The 21,743-nt window shown below is 43.8% G+C and overlaps 1 long non-coding RNA gene across 1 annotated transcript; it reads right to left on the bottom strand.

Moving 5' to 3' along the window:
- Window positions 1-541: 541 nt before the first annotated feature.
- LOC116975595 lies at window positions 542-19,068 on the bottom strand. The gene is made up of 3 exons (XR_004412678.1): window positions 19,058-19,068; window positions 10,688-10,692; window positions 542-690 (listed from the first exon to the last, which is right to left on the bottom strand). It is a non-coding gene; the product is annotated as an uncharacterized LOC116975595 (long non-coding RNA).
- Window positions 19,069-21,743: the final 2,675 nt, after the last annotated feature.

Consider the following 21,743-nt stretch of genomic DNA (forward strand, 5'->3'; position numbering starts at 1 on the left):
CCTCCACTCCCTCTCACCTCTCCCTCCCCTCCATTCCCCTACCCTTCCCCTATCATTCCTTTTTCATTTCATTTCCATTTCCATTGCAGTTTCAAGCATAGGCCAGGCCAAACAGCTCATTGCATTTTCATTTCATTCCCATTTCCATTGCACTCAAGCACAGGGCAGGCCAAACAACTCATTGCATTTCCATTTCCATTGCAGTTTCAAGCACAGGGCAGGTCAAACAACTCATTGAATTTTCATTTCATTTCTATTTCCATTGCAGTTTCAAGCACAGGGCAGGCCAAACAACTCATTTATTGCAAGTACATTGCAGACTCACAGTTCAGTTGATTCACAGAATCACAGTTATGACCTCTCCCTCGCGATCTTCCAGAGTGGCTGACTCACGACCAGGCATCTGAGGGTTTATAGTCCTGCCCAACCCCCCCCCCCCTCCCCCCCCTCCCCCCCCTGCCCCGGAAGGGGACGTTATCTTCATCATGGTGATTGACTGGTTAGAGGACCAATCAGCTGATCTCAAGTTTTTTTTAATCGATGGGAAAAATCCTCAGGGCTGCCTCAGTGGAGGAGGACTGTGAGTAAGATGGCCAAAAATCATAGCGATATATGGTAGAGTTTTTTTCTAATATCAATATACAGGGCAGACAGGTAGTGGTCAAGATGATACTTTTAATTATATAGATTCTAGACCAAGTGGGACCCGTTGGGCCATGTTCCCCTAATGCAATATTCCACAACTCACGCGTTCCCCCAACGCAACCTGTTTCCACCACTCACCCATTCTCCCAACGCAACCCATTACCCCTATACAATATTCCACCACTCACCCATAGCCCCCAACTGCACAGGCATGGCTCATTTCCCCTCATCCCCAACACTCCCTCCCCCTCCTTGTCACCCTCCCTCTTCTCTCCCCTCTCCTCCTCCCCTCTATTCCTCCCCTCCTCCACTCCCTCTCACATTTCCCTCCCCTCCATTTCCCTCCCCTCCCTCCCTCCCTCCCTCCCTCCCTCCCTCCCTCCCTCCCTCCCTCCCTCCCTCCCTCCCTCCCTCCCTCCTTCCCTCTTTCCATAAACCCTCTCCCCTCCCTACCCCCTCCACCACATCTATCCTTCTGCTCCCCCACTCCCACATCTCCCCTGTCTCACTCCCCCACTGAACATAAGGTTTAAATAACATTTGTCCTCCTCGCATTCCCCATTTCCTCCCTCACCTCTCCCTCCCTCTCCTTTCCCCTACCCTCAGTCGGCGCTTGAATCTCTTGTAAAATATAACATCAATGTGAACGAAACCTGTTGAAAATACATCACAGGACAATTGTGAGTAATGTAGTGCCAAAATTGTAGGGCTATCGTTTACCGTTTTGGCGTAATTTGAAGATCTCACTCACGTACACACACACACACTCACAGACATCCAAACAAACAAGATAAGAGTTTTAGTAATATAGTAGACTAATGGGGACCCATTAAATCCCAGTCACACAGGAGGCCTGGTCCCCCAACGCAACCCATGTGGGGGGAGGGAGTGTGGGGGTAGGGGGGTTTGTAGGGGGAGGGTGGTGTGTGGGCAGGGGGAGGGGTTTTGTGGGCGGGGGCGTGGGGGAGAGGTGTGGGTGGGCAGGGGGTTTGTAGGGGAGGGGGTTGTTTGGGCAGGGGTGTTGTGAGGGGAGGTGGTGTGTGGGTGGGGGGAGGGTTCTAGGGGAATGGGCTGGAGCTAGCAGTGCGATGGGGACTCACAGCGGGTGCTGGATGCTGGTCGCACATCGCTGGTTATTCTCCGCCGGGATCAGATTTTCTGTTTGGCGACATCTGGCGCGCCGTGCTGGGCTGGGCCGGGCTGCTTCCAGTCCCTCCGAAAATTGTGTCCGGTTGGAGACCTCCACCGGCCTTCCTCAGGTCCAGTAAAGATGTGATTGTGCAGGAAGGGGTGGACCGTCCCGGGGAGTGACCGGAGAAAAGACCAATCCACGCTGCGCTGACTGGCAGGAGAAGAGATCGATCTGCTCACACGTGTTTTTAAACATGTTTTAACCTCGCTAACTTTTAGGATAGACCACTGAATGGAACAAAACTTGGTGCACTCGCAGCACAGGAGAACGATGAGTGAGATGGCGAAAAATCGTAGCACTATAGTGTACCGTTTTTGTGCAAATAGAATGACCGCGCAAACCGGAAGAGCACAAGATCAGAGTTTTACAGACAGATAGACAGACAGACAGACAGACAGACAGACAGACAGAGACAGACAGACAGACAGACAGACAGACAGACAGACAGACAGACAGACAGACAGACAGACAGACAGACAGACAGACAGACAGATATCCCTGTGACCTGATCAAGTGAACTCTAGAAAAGATATTGCACATATCCAATATGTGCATTATCTTTAGCTATGGGTGAGGTGCCGAATGACTCAAAGTTGGCTAATATTGTGCCTTTGTTTAAAATGGCTGCCGGGTAACTATGGACTGGTGAGCCAAACATAAGTGGTGTAAAAATTATTGGGGAGGATTCTGAGGGACAGGTTTACCAGCATTTGTAAAGACAAGTCTGAAGAAGGGTCCCGACCCGAAACGTCACCTATCCATGTTCTCCAGAGATGATGCCTGACCCATTGAGTTACTCCTGCACTTTGTGTCTTTTTGTGAAAAGGCAGTGGTTGATAAAGGCGAGTCAGCATGGCTTTGTGCATGGGAAATCATGTCAAATGGATTTGACTGAGTTTTTTGCAGAGGTGATGAAGAGGATTTGCCATGTGGACCTCGGAGCTGTTGTTGGCTGCTACCAATATGTTTGTTTCCATATGGGATATTATACAGGCGCACATATGTAGTGTGAGTAGCAGGAGCTGCCTTATATCACAGGCTTTAGTGAATCTGTTAATAATGCTCACTGGAAGTATGCACAGTAGACAGATCACAATGTCAATCTGTGAGCAATGCTAATGTGCTAATACCTCTGCCAAACCGGAGCTCAGCAATGCAGAGAAGGCCAATTGCTAGTTTTGCACAGCTTGGACACACATTCAGCATTAGCAAGGGCACACCCCCTTCCCTACCAGCATTATTGAAAGGAATAATCAGCTACTTGAAGTCTGGCTGATTACCACTGATGTCTAATCTCTCGCCACCTCCTCCCAGGATCTGTCCACAGCACTAATTCAGCTTTGATTCATCTGGTGCTTGATGTTTTTCTGTAATATAGCCAAAGTTTACAGGAAGTAGTGTGATCGTAGGTGGCTTGGCCTCTTCTGTCACTTACAGTATGTCCTGCTACCTGGGCTACCCTGCATTGGTGAAGGGAAGATAATGCATCTATATACTGTATGTCCCTAGTCAGATAGATGCCGCTGCTATCAGTTTGTGATGTGTTGTCATGCAATGGTGAAATATAATAGTGATGGGCGTATGGAACGAGCTGCCAGAGGAGGTAGTTGAGGCAGGGACTATCCCAACTTTTAAGAAACAGTTAGACAGGTACATGGATAGGACAGGTGTGGAGGGATATGGGCCAAATGTGGGCAGGTGGGGCTGTTGTAGCTGCGACATGTTGGCTGGTGTGGGCAAGTTGGGCCAAAGGGCCTGTTTCCACACTGTATCACTACATGATTCCATGATCTTGAGTGTTGTTCTATAAGTTTAGTTGCAAAGCCTGTCATGGTCAAATCGCTGGCAGGGTGTACTGGGTGAGAGTTCTGGCTTGGACCAATGGTACTAATGTAAGGTAGAGCATACAAATATTATGAAGATGCACTTACTGACAGAGATTGTTTAGGTTTACGTTTATTATTGCCATGTGTCCCGAAGTACACAGTGAAAGCTTTGCTTTGCATGCTATCCAATCAAATCAGATAAAGCTTTACATACATACAATCAAGCCAAACTCAAGTACAACATGTGAGGTGGAGAAAGACACAGAGTGCAGAATATAGATCTCAGCATTGGAGTGCCACCAGTTGCAGAGGCAATCTCCAATGCCTGTAAGGCAGAGGTACATTGGACTGTACCCTTGCTCATTAAAGAACCATTTGGAAGCTTGATAACAAAGGGGAATAAGCTGTTCCTGAGTCTAGTTGCACGTGTTTTCAAGCATCTGTATCTTCTGCCTGTCAAGAGCAGGGAAAAGGAATGAGCAGGGTGGGAAAGGTCTTTGAATATGTTGGCTGCTTTCCCGCGGCAGTGTGAAATGTAGATGGTGGTGAGTCTGGTTTGTGTGATGGACTGAGCTACATCCATAACGTTCGGCAATTTCTTGTGATCTTGTAGAGAGCTGTTCCCAATTCAAGCTTTGATATAATCCAACAGTATGGTTTCTATGGTGCATCTGTAGATGTTTGCAAGATTCATTGGAGACATGCCAAATTTCCTTCGTCTTCTGAGGAAGTAGAGGATTGCTGTGCCTTCTTGGCAGTTATCACAATGAGGTTGGTCAACGACAGATCATTAGTGATATTTATGCCAAGGACCCTGAAGCTCTCAACCATTTCCATTTCGGCATTATTGATGCTGATTGGGACATTTACTCCACTACATTTCTTGAAGCTGATAACCAGCTCCTTCCTCTTACTGAGGTTGAGGGAGAAATTATTGTCCAGACACCATGTCACTAAGCTCCATCTCCTCCCTGTACTCAGCATCATCATTGTTTGTGATCTGGCCCACTGCAGTGGTGCCATCTGCAAACTTGTGGTTGGAGTTAGAGCTGGATTGACCACTCTCTGTATAGGGAGTATAGCAGGGGATTGAGAACACATGCTTGCAGGGCACCAGTGTTGAGAATTATTGAATGTATTGTCACCGATACTCACTGATTGTGATCTGTGGGTCAGAAAATCAAGGATCCTGTGGCAGAGGGGGGAACTGACTCCTAGGTCTAGGAGGTTGAAGATGAAATTTGAGATGAATTTGTGTTTAAATCAAACTATAAATGCACCTTTGTTGTCATGGTTAAACATCTCAGCTGTATTATCGATAAAATGCAGTGGAAACTTTGCAACTGGGATCATATTAATCAAACAATAAGTAATTGAAACACAGTTGATAAATAATGAAAATGTTGTATTTCATACAAAGAATAAAGCTTAAATATTTGCCGGTCATGAAGGTCTGGGAACGTATAAGAAAATATATCCCTGGGCTAAGGTTGTATCGAAGAGCTTTGAAGGAACGAATTATTTTATGTGTAAAGATAATAATGAAATAATAATTGGGAATGGTACAAATGGATATGGTGGGCTGAAGGGCTTGTTCCCATAATGTATAACTGTGTCATTTATAATAATAATTTGTTATTTGCCATAAAGTTACAAAAGTGTAGCATAGTGTAATGTAGAGATACAGGCCCTTTGGCCCACCGAGTCTGCACCGACCAACGATCTCCACATAGTAACACTATCCTGGGGTGGGAGATTGCAACCTTCACGTGGTCCACCCTGTTTCGACTAATGCAATCGACCCGATGTGCACAAACAAATAGATGTAGTAGATGTAGTGGTTTGGTGACTACAACTTTAGGCTGGAAGAAGAACACTATCCTGCACACACCAGGGACAATTTTTGCATCTACACCATGCCAATTAATCTACAAACCTACATCTTTGGACTGTTGGAGGAAACCGAAGATCTCAGAGATCTCAGTGGTCACGGGGAGAACATACAAACTCTGTAAAGAGCCTGGGTCTCTGATGCTGAAAGTACTGTAAGGCAGTAACTCTACTCCTGCACCACCGTGAAAGAGGAATAATATTCTAAAAAAATCATCAATCACGAAATAGCAAGCTCACAATTAGAGAGGCTAGGAACTGCAGATGCTGGTTTACAAAAAAAAGATACAAAATGCTAGAGTAACTCAGTGCGTCAGGCAGCACCACTGGAGAACATGGATAGGTGACGCTTCGGGCTGGGACCAATCTTAATTATTTTCTCCCTTCAATATGGGAAGTTGTAAGAAATAGTCATCTAATATGACCAAAGCATCACAGTCACACAGCATGCTCATTTGCAGTTCCACCCTTTGGAACTTCAAGACATAGAAAACAATTTAAGGCTCTCTGACATGGATTATTCATTGGCTATGTGTCCATATGTTATATATCGCAACAGTAGAATAGAAACAGGCTTTATGCAGTTAAATCTGCACCTGATACGAGTTTGAGGGAGTTTGGTCTGTTAACTAGCTAGGATACCAGCAGAATGTAACTGCATGTGATAACGGATGAAATAAGCTTCCCAGACTGGAGCAGAAGTTAGAAATAATCTAATGTGTACTTACATTTGGGCTGTTGAAAGGATGGATACAATTAATTTAATATGTGACATGATGGCTTATCAGGTTCCAAAACAAAGAATAAAAATGGGTAAAATAAAGAAGGGCAGAGACGAAGAGATTCCGAGACAAGAGAGGGTGAGGCAGACAGGAGTAAAAGAAAGTAGAAGAAATAGAGAAGAAAACGGCAGATTTTCTTATCTTTGAAACATAACTAGAGAAAAATTCAAAAGTCCTTGTGTGACTGCTGAACCCTGCTAGATGTTTGTGACATTTTTCAACCCAGGTGCTGTAAATATTATGCTTTCTTGGAATCAAATATCCCATGCATGTGTAACAACCAATAAAGCTAGTTGGAACTAAACTGATCCTTGCTTATTTATTTCATAACAGTAGATAACAGTAGAATGGAAGGGAAAAGGAAAGGTTAAGAAACGAATAGGCACAGAGCATTGATCAACACTGTATGAAAACTTGCTTTAAATAGCAAAGAATTGAACAACTCCAACCATTTCATCAGCACACTCAAACTGAGCAATCTTGACATAGTTTTGACATGATTGATTCTGTTTTATTGGACAGTTCTTGGAAGCGCTTAGGCAATGAAATCTGTTGGCAGGGCCATAGGCAGATTGTTTAATATCCTAGTTAACTGATAAGGACCAACAAATATTCACAGTGAATCAAAAGGGAAAGTGGGTTATAATATTGTGTATAAATGTCATAAACTACCGTGGCAATCTCAGTTGTTTGGGAACATTATCTGAACAGTGATATTAGAAACTACTCACTTCATCTCATGTCACAGTGAGATAGTAATCAATACATTGATAGAATTGACACAGACGGGGTTTGAATTTCTTGCTGGTAATTTATTTTCCTGTAAAAAATAATAGTGCATTCCCTTTCTTGGGTTTCAACATTGGTTAAAAATAAAGAAGACCAGATGATAGAAATATATAATGACAACAGATCATGCTGCAAAAAAATGCTTTAAAGAGTTATGCCCCTGTCCCAGTTAGGAAACCTGAACGGAAACCTCTGGACGCTTTGCGCCCCACCTAAGGTTTCCGTGCGGTTCCCGGAGGTTGCAGGTGGTTGCTGGAGGTTGCAGGTAGTGGAAGCAGGTAGGGAGACTGACAAAAACCTCCGGGAACCTACGGGAACCGCACGGAAACCTTGGGTGGGGCACAAAGTCTCCAGAGGTTTCCGTTCAGGTTTTTTAAGTGGGACAGGGGCTGACTTCCTCAAGGTTTTTTATGTCCACAAAGAACAAAAGGCAACAGAAATGCAGATTCTCTTTACACAACAAAGTCCAAGGTGAATACAAATCAACCTATCCTGAAGAATCCTGTTATCATTCATTCCCTGGATGGATCTTTGATCCTTTGTGCTGCCTCTGTTCCAGTGCTTCTCTTAGCTGCAACCTGAGGTCCTGTATCCTCATTGGTGCTTCTTTTTACTCATGCTATAAAAGGTTTAGAATTCTTCTTGCAACAATTTTTTCTTGAGAGCTTTCTTAACTATTCTTACTGACCTCTTGGCTGCTCCACTTGAAGCCAGATTACATAAAGGTATAAAAGCGTATTCAATGGTGCTTAGTTCATAATATATGTGAACAGAGTAGATCAAATCTGAAAGGCATTGTCAGAAATGAGCCCTTCAGTTGAGGCATATTGACACCATTTCATACACACTACATTCAATAGTGAAACTACTTGCTTCACTTCACTCCATGTCGAGTGATTATCAATCAGTTCCAGGATATTGACATTTTTTTAAACAAAAGTCTACACATACTCTCTGAAAGGGTGCAGCAGGCCATGCAAAATAGTATTTTGCTGGCTTATTCCTACAATTCTGACAAACACTGTGATTGCTTGTCGATGACAAAGGTACCAGCAATTGCTTTCCTACTGGTTATTCCTGTATGATATTCAACCAAAATCTTCCTTTTCCAAAGCTGTTCTTATGACGATTCTGTGACCCCAATTGATGCAGTGCTGCTCAATAGACAGCTCATTGAAGTGATTGTGGTCTGTTAACTACCTAGTTTAAATTGTGCTTCTGTACAAGTTCTGTCTATCCTATCACTGCCTGTTTATAGATCTGTGCCATATGTCACTGTGTCACTGTGCTAGTGTACATTTAAGAGTCGTGTGCATCATATGGCATGACTTGATGCATCATTGTGCCAGACACTACTGTCTAATTTAAGTTGCCTCCATCATTCAATATATTCAGTGGTTAGCTCTGCCTTGTTTGAGTGTTATACTTGCAGCAACAGCAAAGAGAGGCACTGATACAGTCATGGCATTGAGTTTGAGGTGTAGCTGTTTCTGAGTGAAACAGGAGACAAGATCCGGTTAATTAAAGAACCAGCTACTTTGAGTTTTTAAGTGGGACAGGGGCTCCGCGTGTGGTGAGAAAGCGGGGAAATGGACATGTGAGATCTAGTGGTGAATCTCTGGAATTCTCTGCCACAGAAGGTAGTTGAGGCCAGTTCATTGGCTATATTTAAGAGGGAGTTAGATGTGGTCCTTGTGGCCCTTGTGGCTAAAGGGATCAGGGGGTATGGAGAGAAGGCAGGTACAGGATACTGAGTTGGATGATCAGCCATGATCATATTGAATGGCGGTGCAGGCTCGAAGGGCCGAATGGCCTACTCCTGCACCTATATTCTATGTTTCTATGTTTCTATGGGGAAGCTGAGAAATACAAGTTGACTCAATGATTTGATTGAATGCGGCTCTTAATGCAAATTATTTTGTAGAAGATATGAACAGAGGAGAATGTAACAAATATAATATTGCTGCTGGGGGACACATGTAATTTTGGTGAAACATTAATGCCCCTGTCCCACTTATGCCCCTGTCCCACTTAGGAAACCTGAACGGAAACCTCTGGAGACTTTGCGCCCCACCCAAGGTTTCCGTGCTGTTCCCGGAGGTTCCCGGAGGTTTTTGTCAGTCTCCCTAATGGTCGAAAGTGGTTTCCGCTTGTTCTATGTTCCGGCGATTATTTCAAAATGTTCAAAACCGGCCGCGACTAAAAATAGGTTGCCGTTTAAAAAATCGGTAATTTTTTAGTCGAAACCGGTTGCGATGCTAGTTGAAGGTGGTTGCCGGAGGTTGCAGGTAACTGCAACCTCCGGCAACCACCTGCAACCTCCGGCAACCACCTACAACTAGCTTCGCAATCGGCTTCGACTAGTTGTGAATATAGAAGAAGCGGAAACCACTTTCGACCATTAGGGAGACTGACAAAAACCTCTGGGAACCTCCGGGAAATGCACGGAAACCTTAACCTTAACCTTAACCTTAAACAAAACGTAAAATACGGGGGGTAAGTCAGGCAGCATCTCGGAAGGGAATGGACATGTGACATCTTGGGTCAGGAACCTTCTTCAGACCTGGGGCAACAGTTAAGGATCTTTCTTACTCCCACAATGGTTTTTCCCTTTCTTACGTAAAGATGATGAGGATGAGGAAAACCGTTTTCACCCAGATTCACTGGACGTTTTCAAGAGAGAGTTAGATTTAGCTCTTAGGGTTAACGGAATCAAGGGATATGTAGGAAAAAGCAGGAACGAGGTACTGATTTTAGATGATCAGCCATGATCATATTGAATGGCGGTGCTGGCTCGAAGGGCCAAATGGCCTACTCCTGCACCAATTTTCTATGTTTCTAGGTTTCTATGATGGCACAGTTTCATTGTCACTGATATCAAAGCATTCTTGCCTTCTATAGTATAATGTAGCTTTAGAAATATCTTGGTTTTGTACTTGTTCTTTGAATGCTTCTGTACTATTGGTTGCTTTGACAATCAATCAATGAAGCCATTTTCTTCTTCACCTTGAGAATTATTTCCTCCGATCTAAGTTGACTTTTTTAATGATCTTATACGTTTTTGTATCTTAGGGAATGCTGATGAAAGACATGTGGCTACAGTAGCGAGTCTGGGTCAGAACATGGTTGAAGAGCAGGAGAGCAGCAGGAGTCATAGGGGTGGTGAAGTGAAACAGGGTCTCACGGAACTTTGAGAGGGAGAAGAACTTCTTCAAAGTATCCGTACTTTGTGCAGAAATCGCAGCGGAGCAACAAAATGGAGACATAAAGGGCCTGTCCCAATTAGGCAATTTTTTAGATGACTACAAGCGACATGGTCGCAGGGGTATCACCTGTATGGTCTCCAAAGTCGCCCAAAGAGTCGTAGCGTCTTTCTGGTCACCGCTGGATTTTCAACATGTTCATAATTTTTCAGCGACAGTCGGCGATAGTTGACGATGCCAATGAGCATAACTTGACTTCTCCTGATGTAGGTGCTGCTGTAGGTTGTCACCAGGATGACGTAGGTTGTCACAGGTGCTGAATTCGGTGAATTCTATTGGCGACTACCTACGTCAACCTACGTCAACTGGCGACAGGTACCGGTGACTGAATTGTCTTCAGTTGTCTTCAGTTGTCACCGACAGGGTCTTAGCTTGTCGTAGCTTGTCGTGGGTAGACGTAGATTGATGTAGGTATGGTCATAGGTGGACGTCCTAATGGGTCGCCGGTTGTTGGTAGCATGCCGTAGTTTTACGTCGACTAGGTCGTAGGTTGTTGTGGCTTGTCGTAGACATTGTCTTGGAGGGGTCCAGTTGCCGGTTTTTCGGCGACCTGCTACAACTATGGCAGTCGCCTAAAAAATCGGCTAAGTGGGACAGGCCCTTACGAGACTGCTAGTGTTGGTATCTTGAGCAAAACACTGCAAAATGCCGGAACAACTCAACATGCCAGGTTGGATCTGTGGAGGAAATGGAGAGGTGATATTTCATGCAGAAATGGTTCTTTAGATTTTTAATACTGATAAGTGCAATGAGATGCAATTTGGGAAGTAGGAATAGGACATATATGGTAAAGGAGCCAAGGGGTGATCTAACAGAGGTATATTGAACTCTTTGGCTTCATCTTGAAATGACACATCAACCAGATGCAGTTACAAAAACTTGAAGGAAGTAGGTTAATGCAATGAAGTTGATGTTCAAATGGGCAAGCTGATGGCCACCGACAGGGACATGGTGAGGCAGTATCACTGAGATGCAAACAAACAATAGGCGCATAGAGTCAGTAATGGCAGAGGGATCTTCGTCACAGAGGTTGCCCCACAATGGGTTCACTGTAAAATGAAGTGAATGTGCTGATGGCAGAATGATACAGGTTACATGAGTGCAAAAGCTGGGAGGCTCTCCATGAATATCATGAGGATACCCAGGTTCTAACGCCTGTTCAAGATGGTCTTGCAGCCGTCATTGTATAATACACATTACACAAGAGCACGTCCATTTGAAATCAAGCATTAGATAGAGAACAGAGCTTATGCATGCCTCAGGCTCAAGGTGGCAAACCCTAAAGCATGTAGCAAACACTTCAGAGATGTTAGGTAAAGATTGTAATTGTAGATTGGTTATTGCATGTGAACCAATCATAGTAGAATAGGATCACTTGCTTCACTATGGCTCAATCATGCAGAAAGCCTGCACAGCTTATCTTCGATTCTGACATTGGCGAAAGATGGAGGCTCTTTGAGATTGATTATGAACACTACATCAATATCATCCATCGAAATGAACCAGACGCTGTCAAGGCTTCCCTCTTACTTAACCAGGCGGGATCCGAAGCCATGATGAGAGCTCGGACTTTTGAATACGCACCAGCTGTCCATGATGACAACGATCAGGTAGTTGTGCCTGCCGAGTCTATGCGTGACCCTAATGTTTTACTGCATAAATTCCGTGAACTATGCAACCTACCGTCGAACCGTATTTTAGAAAGAGCCAAATTCTTTGCAAGACACCAGCTTCCTGATGAGCCGGTAGAGAGATTTATTTGTGATTTAAAATATATGGCTCAAAGGTGCCAATTCCAAACCATGACGAATGAACTGATAAGAGACAAACTGGTATCCGGTATGGCTGATCAGAAGGTCAGGACTGAGTTACTGCGGAATGCTGATTTAACCCTTGATCAAGCAATACATGCCTGTCGAATGTCTGAGATTGTTGCTCCATTAAGCGAACAGCTTGACTCTGAGAAGAGGACCGTAAACCTGACGGGTTTCAACAGACTACAAACACCGACCGATAACAGAAGATTTATGACTGAGCCCTCTCAACCGGCTAATCGGGGATTCGCCAGTGAGCACCCTAATTGTAACTACTTCCACAACAAGGGGTGAGCTGCTTGTCCGGCTTACGGAAAGCCTTGCAATTACTGTCAAAAGATGAACCATTTCGCCGTCGTTTGCAGGGCCCGTGGGAAGAGACCTTCCAGTTCAGCGTCTAATCTGCACCTGCTGCTTTTTCACTTCCAGGTTCGCCGCTTCCCTCTAACTTTTCTGGCGAAGGGGGAGAGGGCTTGGTCCGTACGCATTTGGGCCGTATTAGTAGACAGCCTGACAGATATGGCGAGTATGTTTGAATTCTTGTGTTTAACTATATTCACTCTTTACGGGGAAGGATGTAGATTGGTTAATGCACGTGAACCAATCATAGTAGAATAGCATCACTAACCCCACCTTACTGTATGATTCATACTAACACCCACTTCCTATACTAGTCAGTCTTGGAAGCGGTAACGATGAACTAACAACTAACGACCTGTTGTACCGTTATAATATGGGTACTGATCTTGAACTCCAGATTGTGTAGTTTGCTTATTTACAGTAATTATGAATTTTGTAGTTGAAAAGACTAAAATCATGAATAAATGAATGTGTAGGAAGGAACTGCAAAGGCTGGTTTAAACCGAAGATAGACACAAATAGCTGGAGTAACTCAACGGGCCAAGCAGCATCTCTGGAGAGAAGGAATGGGTGGCATTTCAGGTTGAGACTCTTCTTAAGACTGGTAAGTGATAAGGGAAAGGAGAGATATAGACGATGATGTGGAGAGACAAAGAACAATGAATAAAAGAAATGCAAATAAGTAATCATGATAAAGGAAACAGGCCATTGTTAGCTGTTTGTAGGGTGAAAACGAGAAGCTAGTGCGACTTGGGTGGGGCAAGGGATAGAGAGAGTGAATGCCGGGGCTACCTGGTGAGAGAAATCAATATTACCATATGGAATTCCATTTATATGTATTTGATTTCTCTCCGTCTATATCTCGTTTCCCTTATCCCTAACCAGTCTGAAGAAGGCTCTCGACCCGAAACGTCACCCATTCCTTCTCTCCAGAGATGCTGCCTGTCCCGCTGAATTCCTCCAGCTTTTTGTGTCTATCTTATGAACAAATTAATATTTGTTTAAATATGTGTCTAGGAATCCTATTTTCTTGTGTATGGCATGCACAGCCTAAAGTTGTAGGTCAACGTTCTCTTTGATCTTTTTGTTTGTGCACGTCGGGTTGATTGCATTAGTCGAAACAGGGTGGACCATGTGAAGGATGCAATCTCCCACCCTTGTCTAGGAATAATTGTATATTTGTTTTTGTACAAGTATTTATCACACATGTAAATGTTATTAATAAAATATTAATGGTTATTTATAAATGGTTGATGTTTTCTGCAGGTTTGATGTTGTTTGATATATTTGCCATTTGATGTATCTTTAAGAACTGAGAGTACCATTTGCAATTACCTTTATTCGTATTTGTTTCTAGATACTGTTGTTAAATCCAAAATGCCTGCTTATAGTATAGGATGTTCTGTTAACTTAGCTGAGTTTGAGCGATGACACTTGCAATAAAAAGAAAGAGAGTCACAAAAGTCGCAAAATCATTTCAACATGAATTCAACATAAATTCTTTCTGTGTATTGCCTATGATCAACCATGTTCAAATGGCAAAGCAGACTTGATGGGCTGAATAGCCTAATTTAGCTTCTATACCTTATGTTCTTATGATACCAGAAGTAGTCACTGGACGGTGCTTATTAACTGGTAAGCAGATGCCCAGCTGGTCACTTCTGTCTCTGACCCAGGAAGTTTAATGTGGTCAAGTCCCATGATACCTAATCACTTCTCCATTTTGTAAAATAGTACGTGACAATTGTTCATTTTGTAACATATCCAGCAGTGCATTTATATGTGTGTAATTTACTGACGCTGCTTGCATCCTGGCTACCTCTAACATTGTTTTCCAATTGTAAATTGGCAGGATGAGCCAGTGAAACAGCAACATTTCATGCTTGGCTCATTAAGACGTAGCCATGGTATATCTGTATTCAAATTAATAAACTAAAATTTTTTGCCTTTGAACTTCAATATTATCCAAAAATATGGCAAACGCCACCTCCGCATTTAACAAACTTTTTGACATGTATGTTGGTTAACTGCATCATTAGCGACTAGAGGCATCGTTACTGCAGGCAAATCACGATTAGCTGCTGCGTTTTCATTACCACTAATGAAATTCCATGCTTGGCAAGTTCTCAGACTATATTTCAAAATCACTCAAATTTCCATTTTGTTATTTGCTTGTAAATTCAAAGTTGATCCATTTAATCTGTTTATTAAAAATAGATTTATTGTCTTGTTCCATGCAGGTATTAAAAATGTGCGAAAAGACAAGACCTCTTCATATCTTACCCAAAACAGTTCAGCATAGCAGAAAATAAAAATGCTCATGATCATCTGGGTTCCGATATGATTTATTAGATGAAGGCACCCACTTTTATTATCAGTTAGAATCACCAAATGACATATAGTTTCCAGCCTCTGAAATGTAACAGAGTTTTCATTTAGACTATCAATACATTTTTCTACAATGATCGAATAAAGCTCATTTTATTAACTAAGGTCCAGATATAATGTTAACCTTTGCGCAGGATTTAAGGTAGAATGCAAAGGCATGATAGTTTAATTTAGTTTAGAGATACAGCGCGGAAACAGGCCCTCCGCCCCACCAAGTCCACGCCGACCTGCGATCCCCGCGCACATTAACACTATCCTACACACACTAGGAACAATTTACACATATACCAAGCCAATTAACCTACAAACCTGTATGTCTTTGGAGTGTGGGAAGAAACCGAAGATCTCGGAAAAAATCCACGTGGTCACAGGGAGAACGTACAAACACCGTACAGACAGCACCCATAGTCGGGATCGAATCTGGGTCTCCGGCGCTGCAAGCGCTGTTAGGCAGCAACTCTACCACAGCGCCACCGAGCCACAGGGCCGCAACAAAAATGCAGTAGCTTCCGATGTAAAAGGAAAATGTGAGTTGCTGTTGAAATTCTGATATTGACAAAGAAATGATTCAAATATGGCCGCCAAACTGTAGATTTTTGCAGATTCAATTACATCGAGGGCAGGAAGAAATGCTCATGGATAATATCACCTGTCTCATTTCCCACAACTGCTATATTTAAACCTAATCTCACATCGCCATTATGTGATCGTTCAGCCAAATGGCAAAAATTCCCTGAAATTCAGTGTAATATGTGCTGCTGTTGCATGCTATCTATCTCTTCATTGCTTCATTATTGGTCTACCTGACCTTCTTCCTGATATCCAATATTGTCAATGTACAGTACACTCCATGGAGCACCCTAACCTGTAATTGATTTCTTTGATCTCCACATAATTCAGAATGATCAGATGGAGACACTTCTATGAGCACAAAAATATTTCATGATGCAACAATGTATTACTTCTCCTTTCTCAACCAGAAAAAAAGGACATTAAATGCTGAAGCTATGATTTCAGGATTACATTTGGGAAACCGACTGTTAAGTGTAAGAGCAGTTCAAGCAGAAAATGTGATAGAATGCTCTCGCATCATATACCTCCAGCAGATTTGTTATAATTGGCCGACCAATCGTTATAATAGGTCATTTATTGTCATATGCATAAGTACAGTGAGGCACAACTACGATGAAACCGCTTGCAGCAATATCATAATCACATACTCAACAAAGCACTAAAGCATACATTTTATGTAAATTAAATATGTTATATATAAACTCTACAAGCAGTAAAAAAAAATGGGGAAAAAAACAAGATGTTTTGACTGCAAAAAATAATTAGAAAACAAGTCTATGATAATGCAAAAGGTGGTCCCCAGTGTTCCATTGCCAAGGTAGGATTATTATCATGTAGGTTGATTCAAGAACCCAGTAGTTGTAGGTATGTCTTTGTAATTATTGCTAAATCAGTTGCATGGGTAAACAATAAATGGAAAGGACTAGATGATATTCTGTTGTAAAGCCACCTATGGTGGTGTGGGACTTCAGGTTTCAGTATCACAGTAGCAACGAGAAGAGGACATCGCCCGGATGGTGGGGAATCCTTGATAATGGATGCCGTTTTCTTGAGGCAGTGCCTCATGTAAATGCTTTTGACAAAAGGAAGGGCTGTATCCCGGTAGGTGAAACCACCACGCTCTGCGGTCTAGCGTTTCTGCGTGTTGAAATGTCTGACGAATCTTATAGAATTTTTCGAGGATGTAACTAGTAGTGTGGATAAGGGAGAACCAGTGGATGTGTTATATCTGGACTTTCAGAGGGCTTTCGACAAGGTCCCGCATAAGAGATTAGTATACAAACTTAAAGCACATGGTATTGGGGGTTCAGTATTGATGTGGATAGAGAACTGTCTGGCAAACAGGATGCAAAGAGTAGGAGTAAACGGGTCCTTTTCACAATGGCAGGCAGTGATTAGTGGGGTACCGCAAGGCTTAGTGCTGGGACCCCAGCTATTTACAATATATATTAATGATTTGGACGAGGGAATGGAATGCAACATCTCCAAGTTTGCGGATGACACGAAGCTGGGGGGCAGCGTTAGCTGTGAGGAGGATGCTAGGAGGCTGAAAGGTTACTTGGATAGGCTGGGTGAGTGGGCAAATGCATGGCAGATGCAGTATAATGTGGATAAATGTGAGGTTATCCACTTTGGTGGCAAAAACAGGAAAGTAGACTATTACCTGAATGGTGGCCGATTAGGAAAAGGGGAGATGCAACGAGACCTGGGTGTCATGGAACACCGGTCATTGAAAGTAGGCATGCAGGTGCAGCAGGCAGTGAAGGAACAGGGAGGTTCTATTGCAGTTGTGCAGGGTCTTGGTGAGACCACACCTGGAGTATTGCGTACAGTTTTGGTCTCCTAATCTGAGAAAATACATTCTTGTTCTAGAGGGAGTGCAGAGAAGGTTCACCAGACTGATTCCTGGGATGTCAGGACTTTCATATGAAGAAAGATTGGATAGACTCGGCTTGTACTCCCTAGAATTTAGAAGATTGAGGGGGGATCTTATAGAAACTTACAAAATTCTTAAGGGGTTGGACAGGCTAGATGCAGGAAGATTGTTCCCGATGTTGGGGAAGTCCAGAACAAGGGGTCACAGTTTAAGGATAAGGGGGAAATCTTTTAGGACCGAGATGAGAAAAACATTTTTCACATAGAGAGTGTTGAATCTCTGGAATTCTCTGCCACAGAAGATAGTTGAGGCCAGTTCATTGGCTATATTTAAGAGGAAGTTAGATGTGGCCCTTGTGGCTAAAGGGATCAGGGGTATGGAGACTGTTAAGAGATGGAGAGAAGGCAGGTACAGGATACTGAGTTGGATGATCAGCTATGATCATATTGAATGGCGGTGCAGGCTCGAAGGGCCGAATGGCCTACTCCTGCACCTAATTTCTATGTTTCTATGTTTCTATCACACCAGTCCGGCAATTATTCAGTAGCTGGAGGTTTAGTGTCATGGAGTTATAGAGTGATACAGCGTCGAAACAGGCCCTTCTGCCCATCTTGACCTCACCATCCACTGTGTCCCAGCTATACTAGTCCCACCTGCCCGCATTTGACCCTTATCTCTCCAAACCTGTCCTATCCATGTACCTGTCTAACTGCTTCTTCAACATTGGGATAGAATAATGCAGTCATGAGAAAGATAATGCATTAACCTTGTAGATTGCTTTAATTAAATTGGAAATGATAGCCAGGAGAATGAATTCATAGAGTGAATTTATGATTATTTCCTAGAGCAACAGGGTATGCACCCAATCCGAGAACAGGTTATTTGTGATCTGGTAATGTGTAACAAATCTAATTAAATACATACAATCAGAGTAGAATGCAGTGGAGTAGTGATCATAGCATGCTAATATTTTGGATTCAGTTTGAGAATGGGAAACTTGGGTCTGAAACTGTGTTCTTAAATTTAACGATGGAGAATTACAAAAGAATGAGGATACTGGATAAATGGACTGGTTAAATATATTAACAGGAAGATGATGGACACGCAGTGTCTCTTATGTAGTTAGTACATGATTAATAGCAAAAATAAGTCTGAAAAAATGGAAAGATTCCAAAGGGAACAATGGTTCTGCCATAGATAATTAAAGATGTTTGGTGGTAATGGGCTGGGGGGCTTTAAAATGAAATGGAAGATATATAAGACAGTATTAATCAATTATAGGTCTGAAGACTTGGATAAATTTACAATTGAGAAAAGTCAACAGAGAATCTCAGAGGCTAGGACGAAATAGTTAGTTGTTGAACTAATGAAATAAGGGGGTGAACACAACCATGTCCTCATCAGTGGAACTGCTGTAGTGATGGTCAACAACTTTAAATTCCTAGAATAAGAAATGCAGGAGTTACTTGAAATATTTCGCTTGGGCAGTTTACAACATAGCAGAATGAAAATTAATTAATTTCTAGTAACTCATGCATTTCTTGAACCACGCCCCCTCTCCCTTCCCCCACACTTGGCATCCTACTAGTTCCACTGTTCACACCCTTGTTTTCCTGTCATTAGCACATCTACCCCAGCCAACAATGGGCCATTATGGACACCACCTTTTCTGAGGTCATCTGTTGCTGGCCCTGTTTTGTCCTGTCAGTCTGAGGAAGGGTTCCGACCTAAAATGTCACCGATTCATTTTTTCCAGAGATGCTGCCTGTCCCGCTGAGTTGCTCCAATATTTTGTGTCTATCTTTGGAATATATTATCCCTTTTTCAGCCAGTCGCAGCTCATGCACAGTTACCAATTTTACCTCTGGTACCGAAAATCTGTCAGAGGTAGGGGGTCTGAATGTGTGGCTGAGGGGCTGGTGCAAGGATTTAGATTTATAGACCACTGGGATCTCTTCTGGGGTAGGGGTGACCAGTACAAAAGGGACGGGTTACACCTTAACTGGAGGGGGACCGACATTCTGGCAAGCAGGTTTGCTAGGGCTACACGTGTGGGTTTGAACTAAATAGTGGGGGGGAGGGATTGACAAATTGGGAGTATAAAGATGGAGTTGAAGGGGAAGTGGCTCCAGGAAAAATTACAAAAGATTCTCAAATTAATGGGAAGGAAAGCTCGAGAATGTACAACAGAGTAAGGTTAGGGCCAATTGCGAGCGGTGCGAGGGGGGAAGTGAATACGGAGGTCAAAGTGCTGTATATGAATGCGCGAAGAGTAAGGAATAAAGTGGACGAGCTTGAGGCTCAGTTAGAAACTGACAAGTATGATGTTGTGGGATTTACTGAGACATGGCTGCAAGAGGGCCAGGGCTGGGAACTGAATATTCAAGGGTATACCTCCTATCGAAAAGTCAGACAGGTGGGCAGAGGGGGTGGGGTTGCCATGTTGGTGAGGAATGAAATTCAGTTCCTTGCAAGGGGTGACATTGAAACAGGAGATGTGGAGTCAGTATGGATAGAACTAAGGAATTATAAGGCTACAAAAACCCTAATGGGACTAATCTACAGGCCCCCCAAACAGTAGCCAGGACATAGGGCGCAAGTTGAATCGGGAGTTAAAATTGGCATGTAGCAAAAGTAATGCTGTGGTTGTTATTGGAGATTTCAACATGCAGGTAGACTGGGAAAATCAGGTTGGTCCTGGACCCCAAGAAAGGGACTTTGTAGAGTTCCTTCGTGATGGATTCTTTGAACAGCTTGTATTGGAGCCTACCAGGGAGAAGGCAATTCTGGATTTAGCATGGAAATCATGCTTGACTAATCTTCTGGAATTTTTTGAAGATGTAACTCGGAAAATGGACAAGGGAGAGCCAGTGGATGTAGTGTACTTGGACTTTCAGAAAGCATTTGATAAGGTCCCACATAGGAGATTAGTGGGCAAAATTAGGGCACATGGTATTGGGGTAGAGTGCTGACATGGACAGAGAAGTGGTTGGCAGATAGGAAACAAAGTATAGGGATTAACGGGTCCCTTTCAGAATGACAGGCAGTGACTAGTGGAGTACCGCAAGGCTCGTTGCTGGGACCGCAGCTATTTACAATATACATCAATGATTTGGATGAAGGGATTCAAAGTAACATTAGTAAATTTGCAGATGACACAAAGCTGGGTGGCAGTATGAACTGTGAGGAGGATGCTATGAGAATGCAGGGTGACTTGGACAGGTTGGGGGAGTGGGCAGATGCATGGCAGAAGTGTGGCGGCGCGACTCACCCATTGCAGCGGCCCCTACAGCCTGTCTGTCTTTTTTTTTATTTTTTGTCTAGTTAAATGTAGTGTTGGTATTTTTTAATATTGGTTTTAAATGTGTATATGTGGGGGGCGGGGGGGGGGGAGGGGGAAACTGTTTAAATCTCTTCCCTGTCCGGGAGACCCGACCTTTTCCCTGTCGGGTCTCCGTTGTCATTGGGGCCTAGCACCGTGGAGCGGTCACCAGCCTGAACGACCCGGGGGCTCGGGAGAATGCGGAGCTGCGGACTACTCACCATCGTGGGGCTGGCCGGCCTCGGAACGTGGGGAGCGGTGGTGACTCGCTGCTGCGAATCGACTCCTGGGGCTCGGAGGCTCCAGCAACGCAGCCGCAGGTCCGGTGGACTGGGACATCGGGAGCTCGCGGGTCCGGGGGGAAAGACCGCTTCCCGGAGCTCCCGCAACGCGACTTCTCCAGCCCGTGTCGCGGTGTTGGAACGACCCGGAGTGGGGTCGTACATCACCCGGCACGGCTTCATGGCCGTGGGACATTCCAGCGCCCGCCGGGGGCTCCAACTTTGTGACATTTGGACCGGGAGCGGGGCCGTAAATCGCCCGGCACGGCCTAAAATGGCCGTGGGACTTATCATCGCCCGCCTGGGGCTTGGACATCGGGAGAGACATGGAGAACAGGGGAGAGAAAAGACTTTGCCTTCCATCACAGTAGGTTCACTGTGATGGATGTTTGTGTGAACTAAATTGTGTGTATGTCTAGGAATTGTCTTTGTTTGTATGGCTGTGGAAACAGAATTTCGTTTGAGCCTCACTGAGGCTCAAATGACAATAATTGTATTGTATTGTAGATGAAGTTTAATGCGGATAAATGTGAGGTTATCCACTTTGGTAGCAAAAACAGGAAGGCAGATTACTATCTAAATGGAGTCAAGTTGGGAAAAGGAGAGTACAACGGGATCTGGGGTCCTTGAAAGTCAGTCTATGAAAGTAAGCATGCAGGTACAGCAGGCAGTGAAGAAAGCGAATGGCATGTTGGCCTTTATTACAAGAGGAATTGAATATAGGAACAAAGAGATCCTTCTG

This window comes from Amblyraja radiata, chromosome 1 (genome assembly GCF_010909765.2).
Source record: "Amblyraja radiata isolate CabotCenter1 chromosome 1, sAmbRad1.1.pri, whole genome shotgun sequence".
Classification (NCBI taxonomy): Eukaryota; Metazoa; Chordata; class Chondrichthyes; order Rajiformes; family Rajidae; genus Amblyraja; species Amblyraja radiata.